General features: G+C 35.9%; 1 pseudogene across 1 annotated transcript; it reads left to right on the plus strand.

Moving 5' to 3' along the window:
- Positions 1–19,297: 19,297 nt before the first annotated feature.
- LOC149173285 (uncharacterized) lies at positions 19,298–25,109 on the plus strand (annotated as a pseudogene). The gene is made up of 5 exons (XR_016259118.1): positions 19,298–19,616; positions 19,700–19,868; positions 20,048–20,831; positions 20,926–21,080; positions 24,495–25,109. The product of XR_016259118.1 is annotated as an uncharacterized LOC149173285 (transcript).
- Positions 25,110–27,047: the final 1,938 nt, after the last annotated feature.

Raw genomic sequence — 27,047 nt, forward strand, 5'->3', positions numbered from 1 at the left:
TAGAAGAGTTTCCAAGATTAAGAATACCAAGATATAAGATCTTTTCTTATTCTCTTATTAAAGAATCACAAAAGGAATCAAAAAAGGGGGACTTGTAGTCTTGTACTTGAGAAATAAATGCTTCTTTTGTAGAATGGAAGGTGGAAACAAACATAGAGTAGGTTGGTCCCAACTTAGTAAGAATGGAATAAATAAGGCTACCATATTCTTTCTTAACCTTAACACCTTCCAAGAGAAGTCTAAGGGTCTTGAACTTGAAAAAAAAATCTTCAATGGAAGAAACATTAATGGGGTCCAACGTAAAAAACTCATTTCCGAGTTGATGGGCTCTAATTTCACTTTTAATTCCATAAACTTTAGTGAATTGTTTCATTGCTTCATTAGGGGTATCAAGTTCTGCGATATGGAATCTAAGGTCTGGAGAAATGAACATCCCTATCAACCCACGTGCTTGATCTTTCCTATTTTCCCATTTGGCGATCTTATCTTCATCTTTAGGTTTGGTTTCTTAGTCTGAGGCTATTCTGTAAAGACCTTTACTTCTAAGTAAATCCACAATGTAGGACCACCATTGGAAGTAGTTGGTGCTGTCAATAATAACTTGGCATGGACTTTCCATTTTAACATAAACTAAAGTTGTAAATGTTGAAACTAAGTTTTCCAATGGAAATATCTCAAAAAACTAGGTTGATTAAAAAAAACGGCTTTGAAAAATGGTTGTCGGATGAAGAAATTATGGCTTTTTGAAGAAAAGTTGTTGAAGATGCCGATGAAGTGCGTGAATGTGCAGAAGTGAATGATTTAAAAAATCCCTCCCCCCCTTTCCAAACGTAATCTAATTAGCTCACTTAAAAAAACATATTTTATGTGACTCACTTTTATAAATAAGTGAAAGTCACTTTTACAGTGGTACTTTATGAGCTACCCACTAAATTGTAATTTAAATAAAATATAAAGAGACTTTAGAATTATAAGTGACTCACTTTTTATAATGGGTGAAAACACTTTTACATAAAGTAATTTTAAAACATAAGTTACATGTGCTTTATGAAAAAATAATTTAACAAAAAAAGATTTGAACTCAACACCTCTATTCTCATAAAGTAACTTTGGACCAAGTGAGCTAGTTTAAAAGGTTAGTAATTTTTGGAAAAGAGAAATTCTTTTTTTTTTAGTCACCGAAGCTTTGAGGTGCGTGTTTACTTGAAAAAGTTTTTTTTTGCCTACAAAACAAAAACCACAAAACCCAACACGGACATGCAAAAAAAACAAACCTTATGGCTTCGAGTTAGCTTTAGCCGGAAACTAAATATTTTCCTTAATGTTTATGATTTTCCAAGATCACACTAAGGCGTGGCGGAAAATAGCATATGCATGAGAAAAATCCTTCCTTTTTGTTTTTGATTTGCCCAGATCGCACAGAGTCGCGTGGCAAAGAGCATACGTAGAAATGAAAGGTATAGATTCGGTAATAAAAAAAAGAGAGCTAAATAAATCGAAATAAACAGAGAGATGAATAGCTAGAACTGCAGATAAAAATTGTATAGATCCAGATCTTAAAAATGACGTAGCTAGGGTCACTGAAAACCTTTTCGCATGAAACAAAAGGGGTTCCTCATTGGAACAAATACTCCTAACATAATAGAGCAGTCCTCTCGGCCCGAAAGTAGTAAAAAACAATAGATCTAGGAAACGGCAGTCAGATGCAGCTGTACCGGCTTCAAATTTGGATCACCAATGGATGCAACCCTGAAATAGCTCTGATACCATGTAGGAATTTGCAGGGTAAGTTCCTCAGATAGAACGCCAAATGAAACTGCTCACAAACAAATCACAGATCAATACACCAGTATTCTTGACATGGTTAAAACTCTCAAAGAGGGAAACAGTCCATGGCCTGAGCCAACGTGGTCACTTCAGGCAATTTATTAATAAAAGAAAGAAAATTTACATAAGCTTCTCTCATGAACGGTCACCCTACAAATGACCCTCCATGCTTTTTAAATAGAGATCATGGACCAATCGGGTGTTGAGCCACAGATCAAGTGTTGGTAGTACCGAGGAGAGAATGAACCATCAGATCACTTCATGTCTAGAACATATCGTGACCGTCGGATTGTGAGTTACAAAAGTACATAGTAAAGAAACACATTTTACCTAACTCTACACTAGACTAAGTTATACTTAACTATTTCCTATCTGTCAGAATATCTTAACACTCGACTTACTGTCATGCGAACTACGAGAGCTCTAAGAGGGTACAAGTGAAAAATTTGGTCGAAACAACTGACATAACCTTTAAGCTTGGTTCGAAAAGGCATTTCAAAGCCTAAAATCCATCAGGTTTAATTTTATATCCTTTCAATAACCTCTCAATGATACGCCTTTCAAAATATATATCTATCCTTTCCAAACAAAATGCAATGACTTTTCTGAGCTCTATCCTACAGGGTCATCTAAATATGCTTCTCCCAACGTTGTTAACAACTATGCAAGCCCAAGTTATGCTTCTACAAACAATGATTCGACTTCCAACTTGTTGTTAGAGGATACAGTGGTCTTGGCCATGGAGGAGAAATGCAAAATTAAAACAACTATCAAATTGTGCTTTCCACAAGAAAGAAATACCTTTATGTTGCTATGTGGTGCGGTAGAACACACCACGAAAGCGTGATCATGATTTGCGGACCTCAATGTACAACATACAAGTCACAATTTCACCACACCATACACTGCTCCCTTCAATCACACTCGAACAAAATTTTAAATGCAGAACAAATACACCTTTAGTCTTTGATTCTAACGCTCCAAAATTTGCAGATATTCCACACATAGGAAATTTAGGAAGGAGACACTAGCGTTAAATCAAGAGGAAAATGCAAGATTGACAAGCGCTGCAGGTTCGCTAGAATGATATCAATCCAAAGAGGCAATAATGGTTGTAAAAAAATAGTCTTCAAATTCTCCTAGTGTGAATCCAAGTTGTGTAGTGTGAATCCATCTGCAAAAGTATCCAAGATGGGGTCGAAACCAGGGTCACGAAGGTGTCAAAGCCTTTAGTATGCCAGGGATGTAGAATGATCAACCTAACATTCACTAAGCAGAGCATTCCAATAGTTTTGGTTGGGAAATTAATGTGAGAGAGGTAGAAACATAAACATTCACTTTGACAGGAACAACACAAATAGAAATTGACCCGTATAAAGCGAAGAGGTGGTAGGAAACGTATTTTAAGAACTATACATTGCAGGGATGTAGAGAATGACAATCTGACACCTTTTAGTTGAGTGAGTATGGGTAGCGCTGACAAGTTCTGAGCACCCAGGTTTAATTAAATTTATGTGTTGTCATTTCTAAATTGCACGCACAATAGGGTAGCGAAGACCACACAACCAGTGGTTGGGAAATGCCACAAAAACAATGGCTCAAATTGTAGTAGGGCCAAAATTTTACTGCTCTGATACCATGTTAAACACACACATGGAATAGTAAACAAATAAGATAAACGTGAATGCATATTATTCACAACGATATACAATTTTATACAAGTCTATTGACCCCTGGTTTCATATTCCAAGTGGTCTCTTTGACTCCAATGACCTTTCACATTCCACACCATAACCCTTAGCGGATTAGGTGGCCAACAATTTTAATGGCTCCAAATCGGTCGAAAATTCGAGAACGCGCAAACCATGGATAAATTCACCAGATTCGAGAGAATATAATTCAATCTCATTAGTGTATTTAAGTGTTTCTCCTGTTTTGGTAGCCTTCGTTTCATTAGAAGGATTCATGGTCAGTTAGACTTCATTTGGTTGACCGACCTCAACCCCTCCATGTCTGAAAGCTCAGATTCTGAGTCCACAAATATCCATCTCAATCAGGCGCTGCAAGATAAAAAATTTAAATTGGTCGACAACTCAACATCCTTGGTAGTAGAAGAAGTTAGTGATAGCTCAAGGCAACACTTTGGAGGGCCTGTTAATTACTCACAACTAGTTAATTTGCAGGGTCTCCATAAAAATTTCCCCCTAGTCTTAACAGTGTATGCCTTCTAGAATTTTTCATCTCAGTGGGTTAGCTGCGTGACAATGGATCTTTTTTGTAGAGTCTTCAGTCACTCTAGGCATGTTGAAATCAACTTTAAGAACTGTGATATTCAAGCCTTGTTTTCTCTCAATCTCCCTACAGTCTATATTTCAATGAAGAAATCCTTAACGTGGTATTGATATTCTACCGAATAGGGAAGCATCACCCTCCAGCTTTGGGGGTTCCTATCAATATATGTTATGCCCTCATCCTCCAATTGGAAGAAATGATAAGGTTATTGAACTCAAGCAGCAAGTGGGCCAATAGTCATAGCACATCCTTTTCCTCCATAAAAAATTCCAAAGGATGAAATTCAAGGTAAATCAACTAGAAGAAGAAATGGATTGGTTCCAACGCTAATTGACTTATTTGCAAGCCCAAAGAAATTTGGACATGGAATGTAGCACAACTAGTAGTGCGCTAGATGGACCCTTATACAAATTTTTTACCGATCCTCCAAGTTAATCCATGTTTACTTAATGCAAATGCACCCTGGTCTGTGGCCAATTTTATAGAATTTACAACTGCATTAATTTTTTTTGCATGTATGAACATGGTAGTGAATTAAAGTAATTTTGAATCTCCATTAAAGATCGAATATGAAGATTTAGCATCTTTGTACTACATGTAATCACTTCCTGGTTTTTGTGTTATTTTCTGGGCGTAGAATTAATGAAATTCCTACTCATCCTTCTAAAAAAAAGTACAGATGATCCGAATTTAAGTAGGAACGGAATGAAATAAAAATTTAAATAGAAATAAAAAGCTATAGTTAAAAACTGAACGTCAGTTAATTCATAACAAATACTGAAAATTGTTTACATGCAAAATGGAAAGAAACTAGCATGTGCGATGGTAGCTTATTTCTAAGAAGAGATGTGATGGCTACATGAATTTTGAATTGTATGAGGCTCGAAGGCCTTTTATTATTGAGAGACAATGGAAAACTGTAAACATCCAAAAAGCTAACCTTGGGAGATGAAGCAGAAAGAGTTTGTGGGCCCTGTTGGGGTTAGTTGGTACATCAACTTCCCACTGTCGTAACTTTGGCATACGATATCCGTTTGACACGTATGATACCTCATTAGAAAGATCTATCTGAGTAAAAAACTTTTGACTATAGATTTGTTATTTAAATTATGGGACTACCCATTTTCCAACAAAAAAATTCCATTGAGGGCCTCAAAATGGCTTTAGAAGTTTATGACCTAAAAAATTGCCAAAAATTGTAAATTGTGCTACAATTAAGGAAACTGAGAGAAACCCTATTGGGGGTCCAAGTGGAATAGGCAAGTGGCCACAAATATCCACTTGGATCAATAAAACAAATAGGTTGTTCAAGGTGGAAGGAAAAGTATGGTTATAATTGAACAAGGAGAGGCTACAAGGTCTTGGTAAGAAAATCAAGGCTTTGAGAGATGGTCCCTTTGAGATAGTGGAAATAGTGGGAGATAATGCCTATAAACACATACTACCCCCATACATGTGCATTTACTTAGTGGTGAATGTAGAGAATTTGAAACTCTATGAGCCTTCCTTGCTAGACTCGCAACAGGAACAAGTCCTTCCCTCCATACAAGATTTGGCACTATATGCTTAAGTAGTGTTGACAAAAGATACAAGTTTTCAAAAGAGGTCTAGAATTGCAAGACAAGGCTAGCATGACCTTTGGTAGATTGGTTTGAATGGACAACTTTCAAGTAAGAATAAATGGTACCCTTGATAGAAGGTTGAAGAAAATTTTCCTCACCTCATTCTGTAAAAGTTTTTGAAGTCCAAAATCCTCCTAAAATTGGGAGGTGTGATTCATATTGGATAATGACATTGTTTATCATCTATATTGATGCTTTCAAAGTGGGAAAAGTGGAGGAATTAGCTCACAAGACCCTTTTTACCAATGGGACGTAGTTTGACAAATTGGAGTTTGAAATCTTCTGAAAATTGTTTGAGGCATCAAATGATGTTTTTTTGAGAAAAGATTTTCATTTTAAGTGTTGTTCTTTTTATTGTTATTCTACACAGATACCTTTCCAACATCAAAAAAATTGCTTAAATCAAATTTTGTATGCAAAAGTTATGTCATCTAAAAGTTGATCTTCATATTTTGACCACCATGATTCGAGAGGATGTGATGTTAACCCCTATTATTCATGGAAAATGGTTTGGAAACATAATCATGATGAACAAGACTTTAGAAGAGTCCATATTGTACCTTTAGATAAAAGTTGAAGTCAAACGTAGTCACTTGTAGGCTATTGGGCTATTTTATAACTAGGCCATTAGGAGGAAAATGTTTGTTCTATTCGAGTGCATTTTGCTCCACAGATGAACAAAGTAGAGGAGAATGGATAGAGAGAGAGAAAATAAAGAGGGTTTGTGCATTACAGTAGCCCATAAGCCACATGCCTCACTTCTTTGTACTTGCATCCATTTTCCATTCAAATAAAGAGAGTAGAGCAACTTCACCTTCCATCTAAGTTTTCTCTTGAAAGGGTTTCCTAAGTTATATCTTGTGTTAATTTGTGGTTTATGAGTTTTATCTCATTGTTATTTATTTTCTATATATTTTATGTCTTGTATCCATAAGTATAAAACAATAATTAAAGAATCTAGAAATCTAAGGAGAAATTAACTCTTACAATTTAGATTTTGGATTTTAAGCATAATTTTATCAAATATGTTGTGACAAAATGTCGAGTAAATTATCCACAATAGTTTACAGATCATTTACAACTTTATATTGTCCAAATTATTAAAATGAAAATTACATATTTGAATTTCACCAAATAACATTAGTTGTTTCTTTTTGAAATTAACAAATCTCTAAAAATATTTTGTTCATTTTACCAAATACATATTCTAGGTCTCACAAACTCATGTCATCATGTTGATGGACTTTCTCAAGCCAACATGTCACATATGCCTTTTCTTCTATTCAAGTTAATCTATGGATGCTTTGTGTTTGAAATTTTTTATTCCTATTCGATTGGCTCGACTTCTCCTAAGACTATTGCCTTAACTAAGCTGTATTTTTTTATCCTACGAACTCTATGCTTGAATCTAGATCTAGCTTACGGCTAGGCTTTGATACTAATATGTTAAACAACCAACACACACACATACACATTCACACATCCCTCAACATCAATCTCTTTAGCTTCTCTTTTTTGATGCCCTGAACCAGTTAGAACATCTCTAACAATGCTGCTGATCCCTATCCTCTGTTGAACTGTTGCGGCTCCTTTCCATAGTCCCATTAGATCGGAACCTCATGGCCATGGTGTGTTATGTGAACCGGTTGTGGAAACAAGCTTATTGTATTGTTTGAACACGCAGTGGAAACATTGGTAGGGGAGTTGGGGAGTGGAAAAATATTACTATGCTCAACATCTAATGGGCACACGTGTTTGATTATTTATCGGCCCTAAGTGAAAGTGTCAGAGTGAATTAACATAAAAAAGTTGCATCCTATTTTCATTCATAAGCCTATAGCTTCTTAAAGTGATAACTCTAGTAGCATTGTGTTGTTGCACAGATTGTCTAGGCAGCGCGACAACGCTCAGACCAGGGGTTGTCACCCTGATCCCTGATCTCTCTGTTTAAGTCATATCCCTATAGCAGGCTAAGGGGGGTAGACCCCATGGGATAAAACAGAACCAGTTGTGAGTCAGCCGGTTCCGGAGACACAACGAAGAAATCAAATACTTGATTAAGGCTCAGCAAGATTTATAATTTGATTAAAAAATGATTAATACCAGTGCCTTATGGAGTCAATGATATAGGTAATTGATTACCCACTGCTACTTTAGGAAGATGAATTCTATTTGCAATAAAAATCTTTAACAATTACTTAAAAAATATTTGCAAAATGTCTATCATGTAATAAGCATTAAATATTTCAAGCAATGACAATAGATTTTCTATAGATAAACAATGTCTTAGCAATTAAATTTCAAGAGATGCAAATGCTTTAAATAACCACAAAATTTAAATGCTAACCAGTTAAGATCCTAGAATTTAAATGATTATGCTTAAAATTCCCAAATCTAAGAACTTTAGCATTTTCAAATAGCTAATCTTCAAATATAAAAAAATTTAAGCGCATTTAACTATAGAAAAAAAAAGTCAAATATTAATACCACAAAACTTCACTTTCAAATTTTATCCTTGAAAAACCTTTTTCAATATGCAGTAAATAATTTATCAACATTTTCTAATGCGACCAAAATAAATCCTATTTTTATTTTTATTTTTTTATTTTTTATAAGTTTTAGAATTTTTTTTTTAAGATTTTAAAATTTTTTATTTTCGAACTTTTTTATCAAAGGCAAAATAAATAAAAATAAAATTTAAATGGAAAAAAAAAATAAAAAAAATCGAACTATGTAAAATGAACCATAAGAAACCTAAAAAAATGAAAATCGAATTATGTAAAATGAACCATAAGAAACCTAAAAAAAAGAAAATCAAATAAAGAAGATCGTATTTAAAACAAATCTAACCAAAAAAAAAAATACAAAATCAAAAAGGCTTAAACCCTAACGATACCACAAATGAAATGAAAGGAGAAAAAATTGAAATCGTGGCTGCCTTGCAGGTTTCATAAGTCTTGACGGCGGCTAAAGGAACTCGATGGCAGATTCAGGGAGATAGCGAAGGAAGGAGCAACTGAAGGCTTCGATGAGTTGGATGAGGGTTTCAACAGGGAAGATTGTTGCAGGTACCGCGTGAGGAAGATGGGCACAATTGTGAGGATCTGAGGGAAGAAAGACACGGGGAGGAGAACCACAGTTGAGCAGTGAAGGCGGATCATATAGAGCAGCGTGAGCAAAGTTTCGATTGGCAGAGAGAAGGGATATGAAGCCATTGTTTTTGCAGGTGGACGGAGAAGGATAGGGAGGAAATACGAATTAACTGCCCACGATATGCGAGTTATCGTCAAGAAATATGCAATTATCCACGAATATGCAAGATTCCAATGGATACGCTATTATCAGCAATGGATACACATTTCTAAACGAACCCAACCGATTAGGTTAATTACATGCATGAGATTGGCTATTTCAGGATATTTATTTCTCCAAAAGGCATAACAAAGTTTAGTGATGAGTCCAGATTGGTGGATAATTGCAATGAATGTCGGTGCTGATCCATCCTCAGGTAAGGTAGGGTTTGTCGGTGATGCTAGAGCGAGCGGTGGGCAACAAAAGTGTAGACAAGGATGCGTGGAGTGATAGCTGCTGACAGGGGTGCAGTTCTGCGCAGCGTAGGAGATAAACGCATCGATGGGAATGGAAAATGCAGAAAGGGATTGGGATCATGCAGATTTGGGCAGCGTGTAGGCAGATTGGACGATGTTGTAGAGATGGCAACGTGAAGGCTGCGTGGGAAATTGATGGGGACCCTGTTGCAGGCCTAGGGCAGCGAACAACCTTAAAAAAATTTCAAATTTTTTCCTGCAGAAATGAAAACCCTAGGCAACAGTAAAAACTCTGAAAAAAACCTCAAATTTCTTCAGAAAAACCCTGTAAGAAGTAATATTGAGGCCAGATCTTACCCTCCAAGGCCTAGATCTAGCTTCAAACAAAAATTTCTTCTCAAACATGCACCCTGCAATGGCAAAACAGAATACCCAGTGACAACATGTGTAAGAAACAAAACTAAAAAAACCTAAAACCTGCTAAATAATTACACTATTCACAGTTTAAAGGCTCTAAATAGCCAGATTTGTCGGTATGCCACAGAAATATTTTCAGAATTTTAAATTTAATGTGAGATGCTTCGGAAAACCCTTCATGCATTCATAAAAAAATTTCAAATGATAAGCCTAGGATCAAAACTGGCTGCTCCCTTTAGAAAATGCTTTCTCTGGAGTTGGTTGGTTCAGCCAAGAACTTCCCCAAATGCCCATTGATCTTCGAAATCTAGATTTTCCTACACAACTTACTTCAAACATTAGCAAAGAAGGAGAAAACGATACTAAAATCCAAATGTAATGGAGATACCTGCCATCATATTCAGAAATTTAACTACCATTCAAACCCTAGCGACTAAACAAGATACCTGTGTTTAAAATCACTCTTCATAAAGCTATCATCAATGGCTGAAATTAAAATCATGCATAGAAATAAAACATCTTACAACATTTCCGGAAGAGTAACACCAGCAAGATTTCAACCCCAAAGTCTTTCTTTATTGCACATGAAAAATGACTACAAGAGAGCTTTCTTTAGCACACGACTCTAAGATCGAATGATCTCAAATACCCCTAACACCCTACTTAAAGGAAAATTTCTCAACATCTAGTTCGAGTGATCCATGTCAAAGTGATCTCGACCGTCGATGAGGATCAAAATCTCTTTTAATCTCATCCGTCGAAATTTTAAATGCATTTTAATATATTAAAAATTAAAATTTTGCATTTATTTCCTCAAAACTTTGACTTATTATTATTTTATTTTAATTTTATTTTAATTTTATTTTAATTTTATTTTAATTTTATTATTTTTCATTATTTTTGGACTCTCGAACCTAGCCTTTGGGAATTTTACCGAAGACTTAGGACCCATGAGGGGATTAATTATTTTCTAACCCTTAAGACATTTTACATCATGACTTTTACAATTTTACATCTCAAGGGGGAAAACCCATTTGACATAGACCCTTATAGACCACCCAGTTCTGCGACACAAATATATTCTAGCAGATCAAGCAATTTGTAATAACCTAACCAAATAGTTAGGATTATTTCTAAATAACTTTTACATAGACTCAAAGCACACTAGGATTCCCCTAAGATTCTAATGACAAAATCCATTCCGGCGTTGGGGTTACGCTGAAGGAAAACTCTTCCAACCATGGGTCGGTGAGACAAAAAAACCTTCCAGAACGTAGATCATCACTAGAAGATTAGGTTTACCTAGGCAAATACATACATGACACAGATCTGCTAAGATTATTTACAATTTACACATGCAGACTGGGTTTACAACATAACATGATTGGGCTGATGATGACAATCGAATGGCATGGACACGTCGATCAAGCGCTATCCCTTTTGCGAAAAAGGGGGTGTACTGCTATGGGTAGTTGACACGCAGTGGTCAACATTTGGCTCTACTTGGGGACATGTTGCTGCACTGTAGGAATGTGAGAATCCAGAATCTGCATCCACACAACACACACTAAAACATAAGTAGCGTCCATCCAAAAATCATCATATAACATTAAGCATAGGAAAGATATAAGCTCTTCATTTATTAACTATCTAGTAACATGAAAAGTAAATCTAATCCTAAAACAGAAATGAAAATGCTGAAAAAACAAGGAGTAGGGTTAGAAATACAGAGGATTCCCCATGGCATCAGATGCGTTCAATATAGTGTATACTGAGCATTTGCCTGCCTTCAGACAAATCTGTCAGCTGCTTTTCGAATGTGCCATGTCCAATTCTGCATACAGTAGGACTTTTTCCTATCCGAAAAGCAAGTTGCTTGCGACCATCTGATGCATCAAATCTTTTTCTCATTTTCTTTCTCTTGCATTTTTTCTTCGTGGCAGACTGTATCACTGATGATGTGGAGCATTCTACTTCAAAACCCTCAGATGAAGTATGTAAGATATGTGTGAAATGTCTTTCTTCATTTTGCATCTGATCTTTATCGTTTTTAATTTTATCTAGATTACCTTCAATTAACCACTTTTCAATCGAACCAATGACCTCCTCATAATAATATGGATCTTGTTGCAGCAAATAAGGAGGCTTTTGATCTATTGACGTCTCCTTGTTTCTTTCATGCTCTGACCGATGTTGAAGTTTATGTATTTTTATCGTTATGAAATCCATCTGGCTAGAGTGTTCAACCTTTATAGCACTGATTTCCCTGGCATGGTCTTCCTCCATGGTCAATAACTTATTCTGAAGACATATCTGACTAGCTTTCATATCTTTTATTACTTTGTCGTTCTTTGCCTCTATGGTCATCAAGCAATGTTGTATAGAGTTTATCTCTTTCTTATGATTTTCTTACAGGGTAGCCAACTGATTATTATAATCGATTCTCATGATGGTCATTTCATCATCCACAGTTGACAACTTGCTTTGCATAAAATTAATTTCCCTGTCATGATTAGCTTTCATGGTCTCAATTTCCTTAGCATGCTGACTTTGCATGTCGTTACGTGATTAGAGTGTTTCATTTTCATGATTTCCATCTCCTTATCATGTTCTTCTAGGTGGGTGCATAAAGTTCTCATATCATTGGCGTGATCAGTTACAATTTGTTTTTGATTGATCTCCATATTATTTACTAGTCGCATTAGTTCTTCTATAATTTGCTTCTGATTTTCCCTTTCATTGTCGACACTGATTTTACAATTTGTCCCTACTTTTCCACTATCATAGGTTTGATCTGCAACAGTACAGGTGGATGGCACATTCTGATATGAAGAATTGTCTTGAAATCTTTCATCGACAATTGGACCCTTCATAATATTACTTTCATTCTGTTGCACATTTTTAGGGGCACAAGGCGAGCTATCTTGATAACCATATCTATCTTTAAAAGCATTGATAATGTCTTGTAAAGAAGTGAAAGAGTCTTTAGGACGATTATTAAACCAATTCAAAGCATCACCCTCTAAAGAAAGGACAAATAGACGCATTTTGACATCTTCATGATCATACTGAGGAGATCTACAAGATATGAACATTATCCGATAAAAACTCCATAAATGCCTTCTAACAGCCATTGAATCACCACCCGAGAACAAAGGCAATTTAGAAATGGCCACTTTCGGAACATCATGGAGAACATCAGTAAAATGACACGGGGTGAATGAATAATCCATGATGAATAGTGAGGGACCAAATGGATGATAGAGAGAGATCTCTGATCAAGAAAATCAAGATATGAAAGAAGTGGAGTCGCCACTTGAACATGAATCTAACTCTAGGATCCAAAAAACAACAAACAATCAGATATGAGGGAGGCTTCTTGTCTAGGAAAAATAAATGAAAAGAAATGGAGTCGCCACCCAAACAAGAAATGAACTAAAGAGTAGGTGCTAAAGATACGATTAAACGATATGACGAAATATAGGGCGATGAAAAGATCAAATGACGCCAAAAAATGTTGGACGTTTGACAGGCTAATGAATGGCGGAAAAGATGAGATGATGCCAAAAAATGTTGACTTTGTCGGCTCGAATGAGAGATGAGAAAGATGAAAGATGAATGATGAATGTCGAATGAACCAAGGATAGAAAAAACTCTATCCCTAGCAACAACGTCAAAAAATGTTGGAGGTTGCCAGAAAAAATGATAAAGATGATATGAGGAGAATGAAGAAAAATGTCGTTGAAGCATCGAGAATCAAATATCCCCGGCAACGGCGCCAAAAAATGTTGTTGCACAGACTGTCTAGGTAGCACGACAACGCTTAGAACGGGGGTTGTCACCCTAATCCCCGATCTCTCCGTTTAAGTCGTCTCCCTATAGCAGGCTAAGGGGTGTAGACGCTATGGGATAAAAGAGAAACATATATGAGTCAGCCGGTTTGGGAGACACAACAAAGCAATCAAATACTTGATTAAGGCTCAACAAGATTTATAATTTGATTAAAAAATGATTAATACCAGTGCCTTATGGAGTCAATGATATAGGTAATTGATTACCCACTGCTGCTTTAGGAAGATGAATTCTATTTGCAATAAAAATATTTAACAATTACTTGAAGATATTTGCAAAATGTCTATCATGTAATAAGTATTAAATATTTCAAGTAATGGCAATAGATTTTATATAGATAAACAATGTCTTAGCAATTAAATTTCAAAAGATGCAAATGCTTTAAATGACCACAAAATTTAAATGCTAACCAGTTCAAATCTTAGAATTTAAATGATTATGCTTAGAAATCCCAAATCTAAGAACTTTACCATTTTCAAATAGCTAATCTTCAAATATAAAAAAATTTAAACACATTTAACTATAGAAAAAAAAGTGAAATATTAATACCACAAAAGTTCACTTTCAGATCTTATCCTTGAAAAACCTTTTTCAATATGCAGTAAATGATTTATCAAGATTTTCTAATGCGACCAAAATAAATCTTATATATATATATATATATATATATATATATATATTTTAAGTTTTAGAAAATTTTTTAGATTTTTATTTTAGAACTTTTTTATCAAAGACAAAATAAATAAAAATAAAATTTAAATGGAACCAAAATTCGAACTTGGATTTTTATTTATTTAAATCAAAACAAATAAAATAAAAAAGAAAAGAAAATCAAACTATGTAAAATGAACCATAAGAAACCTAAAAAAAATGAAAATCAAATAAAGAAGATCGTATTTAAAACAAATCTAACCCAAAAAAAAAAAAATACAAGATCGAAAAGGCTTAAACCTTAACAATACCACAAATGAAATGAAAGGAGAAAAAATTGAAATCGTGGCTGCCTTGCAGGTTTCGTAAGGCTTGACGGCTGCTGAAGGAGCTCGATGGCAGATTGAGGGAGATAGCAAAGGAAGGAGCAACTGAAGGCTTCGATGAGCAAGATGAGGGTTTCAATAGGGAAGATCGTTGCAAGTACCGCGTGAGGAAGATGGGCACGATTGCGGGGATCTGAGGGAAGAAAGACACGCGAGGAGAACCATAGTTGAGTAGTGAAGGCGGATCATATGGAGCAGCATGAGCAGAGTTTCGATTGGTAGAGAGAAGGGATATGAAGCCGTTGTTTTTGCAGGTGGATGGAGAAGGATAGGGAGGAAATGCGAATTAACTACCCACGATATGCGAGTTATCATCAAGCAATATACAACTATCCATGAATATGGGAGATTCCAATGGATACGCTATTATCAGCAACAAACACACATTTCTGAACAAATCCAACCGATTAGGTTAATTACATGTGTGAGATTGGCTATATCAGGATATTTATTTCTCCAAAAGGCATAACAAAGTTTAGCGATGAGTCTAGATTGGTGGATAATTGCAATGAATGTCGGTGTTGATCCATCCTCAGGTAAGGCAGGGTTTGTCGGTGATGTTGGAGCGAGCGGTGGGCAACAAAAGCATAGACAGGATGCATGGAGTGATAGCTAGTAACAGGGGTGTGGTTCTGGGCAGCATAGGAGATAAACGCATTGATGGGAATGGAAAATGTAGAAAGGGATTGGGATCATGCCGATTTGGGCAGCGTGTAGGCAGATTGGACGATGGTGTAGAGATGGTAGCGTGAAGGCTGCGCGAGAAATTGATGGGGAGCCTGTTGTAGGCCTAGGGTAGCGAACACCCTTAAAAAAAAATCGAAATTTTTCCTGCAGAAACGAAAACCCTGGGCAATAGCAAAAAACCTGAAAAAAAAACCTCAAATTTCCTCAGAAAAACCTTGCAAGGACTGATCCTGAGGCCAGATCTTACTCTCTAGGGCCTAGATTTGGCTTCAAACAAAAATTTCTTCTCAGACCTGCAACCTGTAATGGCAAAACAGAATACCCAGAAACAACATGTGTAAGAAACAAAACAAAAAAACCAAAAACCTGCTAAATAATTACACTATTCACAGCTTAAAGGCTCTAAATAGTTAGATTTGTTGGTATGCCACAGAAATATTTTCAGAATTTTAAATTTAATGTGAGATGCTTCAAAAAACCCTTCATGCATTCATAAAAAAAATTCAAATGATAAGCCCATGATCAAAACTCGCTGGGCCCTTTAGAAAATGCTTTCTCGGGAGTTGGCTGGTTTAGCCAAGAACTTCCCCAAACGCCTGTTGATCTTCAAAATCTAGATTTTTCTGCACATCTTACTTCAAACATTAAAGAAGAAGGAGAAAACAATAGTAAAATCCAAATGTAATGGAGATATCTGCCATCATATTCAGAAATTTAACTACCATTCAAACCCTAGTGACTAAACAAGATACCTGTGTTTAAAATCACTCTTCATAAAGCTATCATCAATGGCTGAAAATAAAATCATGCACAGAAATAAAACATCTTACAACATTTCCGGAGGAGTAACACCAGCAAGATTTCAACCCCAAAGTCTTTCTTTATTGCACATGAAAAATGACTACAAAAGAGCTTTCTTTAGCGCACAACTCTAAGATCGAATAATCTCAAATGACCCCTGACACCCTACTTAAAGAAAATTTCCCAACGGCTAGTTCGAGTGATCTATGTCAAAGTGATCTCGACCGTCAATGAGGATCAAAATCTCTTTTAATCTCATCCGTCGAAATTTTAAATGCATTTTAATATATTAAAAATTAAAATTTTGCATTTATTTCTTCAAAACTTTGACTTATTATTATTTATTATTTTATTTTATTTTAAAATTTTTTTAATTATTTTTTATTATTTGTGGACTCTCAAACCTAGCCTTTGGGAATTTTACTTAAAACCTAGGATCCATGAGGGGATTAATTATTTTCTAACCCTCAAGACACTTTACATCATGACTTTTACAATTTTACATCTCAAGGGGCAAAACCCATTTGACATAGACCCTTATAGACCACCCAGTTCTGCGACACAAATATAATCTAGCAAATCAAGCAATTTGTAATAACCTAACCAAATAGTTAGGATTATTTCCAAATAACTTTTACATAGACTCAGCACACTAGGATTCCCCTAAGATTCTAATGACAAAATCCATTCCGGCATTGGTGTTAAGCTGAAGGAAAACTCTTTCAACCATGGGTAGGTGAGACAAAAAAACCTTCCAGAACGTAGATCATCACTAGAAGATTAGGTTTACCTAGGCAAATACATACATGACACAGATCTGCCAAGGTTATTTAGAATTTACAAATGCAGACTGGGTTTACAACATAACATGATCGGGTTGATGATGACAGTCGAATGGCACGGACACGTCGATCAAGCGCTATCCCTTTTGCGAAAAAAGAGGTGTATTGTTATGAGTAGTTGGCACGCAGTGGTCAACACATTGTATATGCATATCCTTTATTAAGCGACAGAATAATCTGCGAGGCATTGGTTGGCTTGCAGTTGAATTGCAGGGCATAACCCTCATGGTTTCCTGCGAGGGATTGGTTGGCTTGTAGTTGAATTGCAGGGCATAACCCTCATGGTTTCCTGGGTTGGTATCACTGAAAGTTAAACTACATTCTATGTTCCCTTTATTTTGTTAAAAAATCAATAAATTTAAAAAATCAGTTTGCGTTTTTGTCTCTGTTGAAACTTTAAACCACGGAGGACAAATACATTTGAAATTTCCTTTGATGGGCAAACCTTCAACTATATTTTTGAACATGCTCAATTACGATCATTCAAATCCCCGCTCCTTGATATTTGAACAACAAAATAAGAGGAGTGTTCACTTGATGACAAACTACAAGGGAGTAGTTTTGAAGGCCTGCATTAAATTTGAATTTCTGATATTATTTTACAGATTTCATTTGACATGTAGCGCTGGATTTGCGTGTCCACATTTCATTTTCCATTTGATCTTGCTAGTTGTGGGTTGGGTGTTAATATCATAATTTGGATCGTAATATCCATGGCATATTTATGATACAATATGCAGTTCCTACTATACTACTCCTTTACTCCTTTGAAGTATGTAAAGTGCAGTATAAATGTCATAATTTTTAAATTTTATTTATTTATATTATGTTATAATTTTTAAATGTTATTTATTTATATTATTTTATTTTAGGAATTTCTTTTAAAAATTTAGAAGTTATTAATTAAATATGTATATTTTAATTGGATTTTGAGTATGTTTTAAAATTGTTTTTATTTTATTAAGAGTGTGTTTTTAAAATAAAGCATTAGGTTAAAGAATGAAGATCTAGAGGCATTACTAACCACTAGTGGAATAATTTTAAGTGGCACTGTTTTTTTCAATAAATGTGATAAGTCTACTTACATTAATCACTTTCCCAAACTAAATTATGATCAGTGTTCTTACTGTATAAATAATTACTTAATTTATATATACTAGGGGTGACATGGGGGAGGCCTTCTCTATGGCCCAGATGAAGTTAAAACTACAGAGTAAAGTTATAAATAATTACTTAATTTATATATACTAGGGGCGACATAGGGGGAGACCTTCTCTATGGCCCAAATGAAGTTAAAACTGCAGAGTAAAGTTAAAGTTGTAGAGTATTCATGGGACTTAGGATGCCTTACAAACAACCAAGTTGAAAATTATGCCCTTTACTAGGATATTCAATTAGCCAAAGGCTCAACTCTCAAGAACAAGAAAAAACATCAAAAAGTCAATGAAAAGAATTAGAAAACCATGAGAAGAGTTGTCTTCAATAACATATTTCCATGTTCTCCATGATCTCAATAAAGATGCAAACTTATGTACAAATGAAGGGTATAAATTAACATTAGTAGATTTAAAAAATTAATTTGCGAATCAAGCTTATTTCAATAAAGATGCAGACTTATGTGTTAATTAAGAGTGTAAATTAAAATTGTAAGATTTAAAAATCAACCATGGAATCACTATTCCTTAGAACTAAATGTACTGGACATTATATAATTATGAAGAATAACATTATCAATTGACATGTAAATTTTGTTTTCTACAAAACTTTGTTTTTTTTGTTGTCATACAAATTTATAATTTTTTTAAATAAAAACACTGAGAATATATATATATATATCTATATATATAGATATATATATCAAAAAAAATTTAAACTCTTACTTAATGTAAAATTATATATACATTCAATGCAATGAAATGTTATATTTGTTTCACCCATGTGAAAATAAATTAAAAATTGCTCATGTATTTTTTAAGATTTTAAATATATGATATTTTTATCAAGTATGAAAATAAATTAAAAATTGCTTATATATATTTTTAAGATTTTATATATATGAAAATTAACTAAATATTAGCTAATGCATTTTATAAATTCAATCCTGTAACAGGTGCTAATCTCCGGGGGATTTTCGTGAGTGTTAAATTTTCATATTTTAACTTTTCATTGTTACTTAATACGCTGCATTCTAGATTATTCTCCTCTGCACACCTTCCTTTATTAGTCCCTGCCTGGGACTAATAGCGATGGATCGATCGTTGACCATGCATTAATCAGTGCTTTGACCAAAAAAATTTGTGCACTATCATAGTTTAACCAAAGTTTTTCTCTCCAAATATCGGTGTAAGAAATTTATAACCAAAGTTACGAATTGGAGGTCTTATTGCACGCCTCACGTGCCCCGATGTTAATTCAGTGGAGAAAAAATGTTTTACCGTAAGTTTTATGTTCAGGGTGTGCATGTTCTTCTCCGTGCCCTGCATGAGCACCTTGCATGCAGCCAGTTTGCCAGATGTCTCTCGCTCGGGCTATCAATTTTCCGGTAAACAGTTTGAATCCCCAAACCCTCAACCTGGTGCTCATTTGTTGTTGCCTTGGACGGCGAGGTTTCTCTGTGCATGGTGGTTCGTTCTGTCTGCCCAAAACCTGCAACTACACAACTCTGGTGTCACAGTTTCAGACATGGGACAAGTAAGTTTTGTGCTTGGTTTTTGTTAATGAGGGATTGTTTTCTTTAATCCTAGTTTACACTTGACTCATCCTAACTGCAACAGGTTCAAAGTTCTGCTGCGAGATGTAATGAGTTGCGCCCTTTGTTTCTGGAGGTCACCAGAAGATGCTTATGAATATATATTCAGCTTTTCCCTTAACGAGAGGGCTAAAGGGAATTAATTGCTACAGGTCACCGTTGGGTCGAGGATTGCTTATTTTTACCAAGGCAAGGTAAATTTCAATGAATTTACAGGGTTTTCCATGAGTTCTCTAAATACTGGGTGATTTTCATGAGTTTAAGCCTAATTGGTTTTGGTCACTGCAAGAATTTCTTTTGATTTACTGTTATTCGGCTTCTATATGAACTCTCACGTTGAGAAGAGGAAGTTAATAGAAAACTTCTCTTACAGGTACTTCTTGACACCTGCGAGGGTTGAAATTGGCTTTAGGGTTTTCATGCTATGTTCCTCCATATTCGCCAGCACCAACTTGACATTTAAATGGACATATTCTAAGTTAGTTGTTTAAGTTCATTCATAGTTGTGGCCCTAGCGACATTATTAAGCAGGGGGTTTTTAAAAGATTATGTATATCTATACTTTTAGAAGGGATGGCCAGCAGTCAAACCCTCTTCCGGTTACTGTGTTGTTTCTATTCCAGACCCAGTGCTGGGATTTACATGAAAATAGTACTTATGTTGTGTATTTGTAAATGTCATCTATTTTCTTGTATTTCAACACTTTTGTAATTTGAGCCGAGGGTTAAAGGTAATTGATTGTTCAGTTATTCGTAGAAATACTCTTGTCCTAAAACAGGGAACGACAAATATTTGGAGCTGAATGTCTGATATTATGTATTCTTCCCTTACAAGCCGTTGATACTGGGACTGATCCGATTGTTCCTGTCCATCATGTGGTAGCTGAGGTTCCATCCATGGCAGCCTAGGATGTTCCGTGTAATGTCATCATGGTGGGCGAAGGGAAGGCAATGTTCCATGACTTTCTTGGCATGAGCTTCCTCAGCAGCGAATCATGGGGTGCTACTGCTACAGCTAGACATGAGGAGGCCTCCAGGAGCACAGGCGTCGTAGACGGAATCGACCATGGATCCTTCTCAGCGGGCAGCAGGCTTCTCTCAGGGCATCTCGGTTTAGCAGTACAGTAGCTGCTCCTTGTTCTTCAGATCCAGGATCAGGTTAATCTTTACTTCTCATCTTTAGCGAGAGGTTTTCTTTTGGTTTCTTGTTTTTATCTGATTAAAGAATGTAAAATGATGGTGTGTTTCGCAGAGAGGATGTCGTGTGGAAAGTGGGAAGGCATACATGGTGGCATGGGTGCTTTGGGCAGCAATAGATCAGTAACAGGAGGGAAGAAGAGGGAAACTTCCACTTCGAGCCTTAGAGAGTCCTTGCAGGATACTTCAGAGAGTTCGGGTGGAATTAAGGTAGCAGAAACCCTTATTTCTCAACGCTACTAATGGCTAGGAACAGAGTTAGAGATTTTGTTTATTTTACCTGTAATAGAAACTTTGCCAATCTAAAAACTGTCTTTGTGGTGTAAGCCCCCTTTGTTGATGCCGTAGCATCTCTGTAGCGCAGTACTAACATCACCTTTTGCGACCCCAAGTTGATGCAATTGATCTTCTTTCACTCAAATACTAACATCACCTTTGGTGTTTCCAGGTTGATTCTATGGTATTTTCTCACTTTAGTACCAAAGGCCACTCCACTACTAAGATTACCTTGCCTTTGGTGTTTTCCAGGTTGATTCTATGGTATCCTCCTCATTTTAGTTAGTACTAAAGACCACTCCAGTACTAAAATTACCTTTTACGTTTGGTATTTTCAGGTTGATTCTATGGCATTCTCCCACATTATAGTACAAAAGACCCTTTTGTTGTTATGCTTCATGGCTTTCTTTGGCTTGTGGTTATTATCTTTTATAATCTGTTCACAATTGTTATTTTACAGTGGTATATATTTATCATGGAATTTCATATCCTATTAACTGTTACTTAGGCCAGCCCTACGTGCAGGCTGTGGTAAAGGAGGCGCTGCCAATGCATCCGCCTGGACCGCTCCTATCGGCGATGGAATGTGTGTTCCGGCTGGCACGACTGCCATGGTGAATATGTGGTCGATTACTCACGACCCCAGCATTTGGGAATCACCTCATGAGTTCCATCGAGAGAGGTTTGTGGTGTCGGAAGGCGGGGAAGATGTGGATGTAAGGGGTAATGATCTGAGGCTTGAGCCTTTTGGGGCTGGCCGTCGTGTGTGCCCGGGGAAGGCTCTGGGCCTTGCCACTGTTAACCTCTGGGTGGCTAAGCTGCTCCATCATTTTCAATGGCTTCCTCATGCTGAACATCCAGTTGATTTGTCCGAGGTTCTTAAGCTGTCCTGCGAAATGGCTCATCCTCTTCGTTCTGTTCCCATCATACGGGTGCCAGCTTTCACTAGCTAATTAAATCCTCCCCCGTTACCTGCTAATTGCGGTACCTCCTGTTCTGTTTCTGTTTGTCAGTATTACTAGGCAATATATATGATGCCGTCTCCCATTATGTATTTCGATTGCAGCAGGGCAGTATTACTAGGCACTATATATGCGTCGATGCCGTCTCCCATTATGCATTTCGATTGCATGAGCACGCACTATCATGCAATGCCGTTCAATCTTTAGCTCTCCGGTTATATGTATCTCGATTATAAGTGGTACTTTTTCTGACCCATCGTCGTCATATGAGACTGTGTGTCTCTGTTTGGTTATTGCGATCGATAGAACGAACGATGGATGGTCGTTTTGGGTTTGAATAATGGTGAGCTGCACGTTAAATTTTTGACAATAAAGATGAGTGACCACGGATATTTTTGCATGGTTGGTTTCTAATGGATGGATTTTTTCAACTCTTTCTTTCTTTTTATACAGTCAGTCAACAATTTTATTTGTTAAAGCATGAATTACATTACATGGTGCAATTTTATTTGTTAAACCATATGTATATATATATCACGTAAATTACATGGTGTATTGTTGTATCAGCAGAGGCAGATGTCGTGCATAAATCACATTACATGGTGCAATTTTATTTGTTAAACCATACATATATATGTATATATCACGTAAATTACAAGGTGTATTGCTGTATCAGCAGCGGCAGATGTCCTCACACCATTGTCAATGGTTTTGAAAACGATTTCTACACAATTAGGTGAGACTTACCAGCAGTTCAAGTTTGATATTTAACCTCATCATTTGAGACTTACCAGCACTTCAAGTTTGATATTTAACCTCATCATTTGAATTAGAAAGTTACTTCCACCAACGAAGATCTTTGTTCCTTTATTTCTTTATGTACGTGCACGTTCAGAAATCTCTGCTCAACATTTCGTACGGCGATAAGCCACTTAAGAGCTCGGTCGGAGGCAACCTCGATCTGTCCGAACAATGCGCACCCATTTTTCTTTTTAAGCTATCAATTTACAAATAATAGTTAAGTTAAAATTGCAGCTACCCCGTTTCAATAAAAATTTATGCTTTTTAAAACCATGGAAAATGCAAACACTTTGAATCAGTTTGATCTGTATGTAGAACATTAAGCTTCAGTCTATGGATGTGAGCATTTTTGTGGCATTACTTTTATTGGATTTTAATTTTATTCATACAGTAAAATATGCTGTGGATTGATTTTTATTTTTGGTTATTGAAGTGTACAATTAAATTACATCCTACATTATAATTTTCTCTGCCTGGTTGCTTTAACAACATATTTTGTGTGCTTGATTTTTTATTATTTATTTAACAACATATTTTGTGAGGCTGATTCTTTAATTTTTGTTATTTATTTAACAACATATTTTGTGCCATTCATTTTTTTACTTTTGGTTATTCAAGTATACAACATTGTACATCACATTCTTGACTAAAGTGCTTTTCAAAAAAAATTGCAGTCACAATATTAATACTTATACTTATTTAACAACTCCCCTAACATTTAAACACAAAGGCTCTACACCTGCTGATGTTTGGACCTGGGCTGTTTACATGACCAACAACAATTCTCTGTCAGTCTTAACTTTAATTTGCTAGTCTTTAGATTTAATTTATTGGATCACGTATATGGCACTTTTGACTCGCGATTGTACTCTGGGCATTGTTTAGGGACGAGCAACAGCTCCTGGAAAAGGTCGTGGAAGGAGTCTTGAAAAAGTTTCCAACAAAGCTCCATGTGTGCAAATATCCAATAGCTTTGGAACAGAAAATAGAAGATTTTGAAAGGGAAATGCGTTTGCAGCAGCAAAGCGGCTAGACTAGAATTATAGGAATTGTGGGATTTGGTGGGGTTGGAAAAACAACCCTTGCAAAAAAAAATCTTTAACAGTCGGATGTCACAATACAATAGATCTTGTTTTTTATTTGATGTTAGAGACAAACCTTTAATTTCTTTGCAGAGTCAGCTTCTTAAGGAGTTGGCTCAATGGAATGGGCAGATAAACAACATCGATGAAGGTATAGAGATGCTCAGGAGGTAAAATATACTGCTCCATGGTTATTTTATAAATAAATAAAATATATACTGCAACATGGTTATTTTATAAATGCGGCATTGGTTAACTAACAGGGTTCCATTCTTTATGTCATCCGCCCCGTTTTAAAGGAACAAGGCCCAAGTGTAAGTCTTGCACTGTTTTGTTAGAATAGTTAACTCTCAGCTCTGGCACTTGAATAATATGATGAAAGAAAAGAAGAAAAAAGAAAATACCACCACCATCCATCTTTTTCTATTTTCTGTGACTTGTGCAATTCCTTCTAGATTGCTTTCTGTTTCCCTTATTGTTCGTTATTTGAAAATCCCTGCTAGATGTCAAGGTTTGAGTCCAAAGATGACAGAAGAGGAAGGCACCATGATGATGATGTTCTTCTGGGCATGCAGCCACCAAGGCCAACAGCCACATGCCAAACATCAACGAGGCCATCAATGGGTGCGAATGCTGATTTTATGGCTTCAAAGAAATGGGAACGCCCTGCCTTTATGAATTCAGGATCAGTTGTATATAGTCCTTCACGTCTCACTCATCTTGGAAGCTATCAGAACAAGACCTCTGCAAATTTGTCCAGGGAAAATACGGTAGTGCCTGCTCTCGTTTCTCAGACCCCAGCAGATGAAGGTTCTCGAACAGGTCTTAAAGGTTCCAGTTTGGCAAACCTCATGAACAATGGTCCAAGTGCACCAGCTGCCAGAAACACAAGTGGGCAAAGCCTTTCTGCCGGTAGTTCAAAATTCTTGCCTGGGATTGATAGTATTGGCTTGCGTCTCGAAGGGGTTTCTTTACACTCAGTTATGCAAAACCTCTGTTATTCTCAGTGTATAATTGAATATCTAGACAGTTGACATGTATACTTATTATCCAAGAGGTTTTTCGACCATTTTACTTCTATATTGACTGTAAAATTTATATGTATATGGTAGCTCCTTTGATTTTTTTTAATACAACATTCACTATTGTTTCGACATGTTTTAAAAGGAGATTTTTACAACATTGCTTTCTCTATATCATTTTATGTATGTACTCAATAGTTCTTTTCTTGGCTACGATTTTCACTCTTATCTGATGATGCAAAAGTCTGATGAGTCTGCAAGTGTGAATACAGAAGCAAACCTTTTCAGTGAGTTTGGAATAGAATCCTATGAAAATCCATTTTTCCCATAATTCAATCCACTTTCTGCAATGTAATGGCATGTATTCCTCACTCCATAGGACAATATCCAGCACCAGGCCTGCTTCTAAATTTCACTTGTAGCAAGCTATTTGCTTCTTTCAATTTATTGAAGAGAAGAGTTTGGCATAACTGGATCATTTCATTGACCCTTTGTGTAGTGAATTGAACTTTCAGTCGCACAATTCCTTCAACCATGCGTGGATATTAGATATGGTTGGGTATGCATATACTATATAGGCATGCTTATGAGGTGGGCAATGATTGTCTTGGAGCATCCTTCCCTTATGTATCATTTAAACATGTCTCTAATGAAATGTCAGGGGACCAAATCACTCTATTAGAAATAAAGCCCGATTTGACATGGGGTTCAGGCGAAGTGGCCTTTCTTCATCCAAATCACAATGATAAGACTAGAGCACAAATCAGAAAAGGGCTTCATTTGTGCGAAGTCGATTGACCAAGTTCAAAAGAAGCCTAGAACACATGACTAACCAAGTATTAGTTTCCAGTTTGACCATACATTGCTAGTGTTCGGCTCGGCTGCTTCTTACACTGGAACTTCACCACATAACATAACATCTATACATAACATCTATGCATGAAGAAAATTACATAATCATTTCCCAACGAGAAACAATCAAACTGATAGAATAGTATGCCCCCGGCCAACCGTGAGGTCAGCCATGGTGACAGTTCTGATATGGATTCTACATATCTAAACTTGAATACAACCCTGGAGAGTAATGTGGAAATAATCCGAACTAAATTACAACATAACAAAATATTGAGAGAGGGAAACAACGCTATCAGATAACCACCAAAATATTTAAATAAGCGAATCATAGAAAACAAAATTGCATTTAGTTAATTAACTCGATGTGGGTCTCCGTTTAGATACAAACTGGAGTCGTAATATTATGCCAAACCCCTATAAATTTAAAAAAAAGGAAAAAAACTAAGAGAAATTAACAAAACAAAATTACAGTCCTGTGTAAGTTAAACAAAAAAGAAAAGAAAATCCTCACACCATTGAATGGTTCGTAAGACTACAACCGGTGGGATGCATAGATACCATCCGACAAAATTATATTACTTAAACAAAAACTAAGAAAACGCTGGTGGAAAGTAGCCATGACCATATAACTTAAGATTTCGTTTAGACTATTCTGGTGATGGAGCAGAGCAAGAAAAGAACCTGGGAAAATATGTTATGTGTTAGACAGAAAGGAGGACATAGCCCTCAATGTACCCAGAATTTGAGCGTGGTAACCCTTACTTGCAGCAGAGAAGGGAGATGGGTTAAAATTAATGAACAATGCAATAGAAGGACCAAATTGGACAAGAGCATTTAAGAGTCGATGCTTACCTTTTGTTGCAAGAGGGACCGTGGCTCACACCCAAGCAGGGATGACTGTAGTCAACATCGTTGCAGTTTGTTATAATTTTTATTTATTAAATATTTTATAATAATAAATTATTACATTAAATTAACATTTTTTTAATAAAAATAACTTACGTAAAATGTAATTATTAATTATTATTATAAATAAAAATAATAAACTATCCATTATATGTTTGAAAAAAGTCAAAACATAGAAAGATTAAGTTCATTTTAATAGAGGGGGCGTGGGGAATGGCCTCTAAAGCCCATCGGGAATGGCCTCTAAAGCCTATACAAAATGCAGGCGCAATA

This window comes from Pinus tabuliformis, chromosome 4_2, assembly GCF_031772625.1.
Source record: "Pinus tabuliformis cultivar Carrire ecotype Pingquan chromosome 4_2, CPIR1, whole genome shotgun sequence".
Taxonomy (NCBI): domain Eukaryota; kingdom Viridiplantae; phylum Streptophyta; class Pinopsida; order Pinales; family Pinaceae; genus Pinus; species Pinus tabuliformis.